We start from the raw sequence: 515 nt of genomic DNA, 5'->3' as shown, positions 1-515 counted from the left end.
TAGAATCACCACTGAATGATTTCCAATCCGTTGCGACCAGGCTGGTGAAAGGAAATGGGGATAAGATTCTTGTGGTACGACAGTGAATAATTGCCATCCGGTCTGACTGTGAGGCTAGGAAATATAGAGGTAGATGTTTTTTGACAAAAGTAGGAGAGTGATTGATTTTGCAGCCCAAGAGCAGAGGTCACTGGGACCATCAAGTGAGAAGAATGGAGAGCAGGACCCTACCCAGAGAAGCAGTGACACCAGGGATGGAGACAGAGAAGATGATGTGGACAGATGGAGTGGCTGGGGTCACTGGACTCAGGGAGGGAGAAGGGCTGTGTGCTGGCAGCATATGATGATGCATGGAGGGGATTGTAATCATTGCAATGAAATGAAATATGATAGGATGAGTGTAAATCTGATGTTCTCCTATGTAAACCTCACAATAAAAACTTAAAAAAAAAACCAAACAAACAACTAAGCATTTCTGCAAGAACATTTGCCTAGGAAGTAGAAGACTAGCCACT

This window comes from Chrysochloris asiatica, unplaced genomic scaffold, assembly GCF_000296735.1.
Source record: "Chrysochloris asiatica unplaced genomic scaffold, ChrAsi1.0 scaffold00049, whole genome shotgun sequence".
NCBI lineage: Eukaryota > Metazoa > Chordata > Mammalia > Afrosoricida > Chrysochloridae > Chrysochloris > Chrysochloris asiatica.
The sequence above is the reverse complement of the archived record's forward strand: the minus strand, read 5'-3'. Positions refer to the sequence as shown.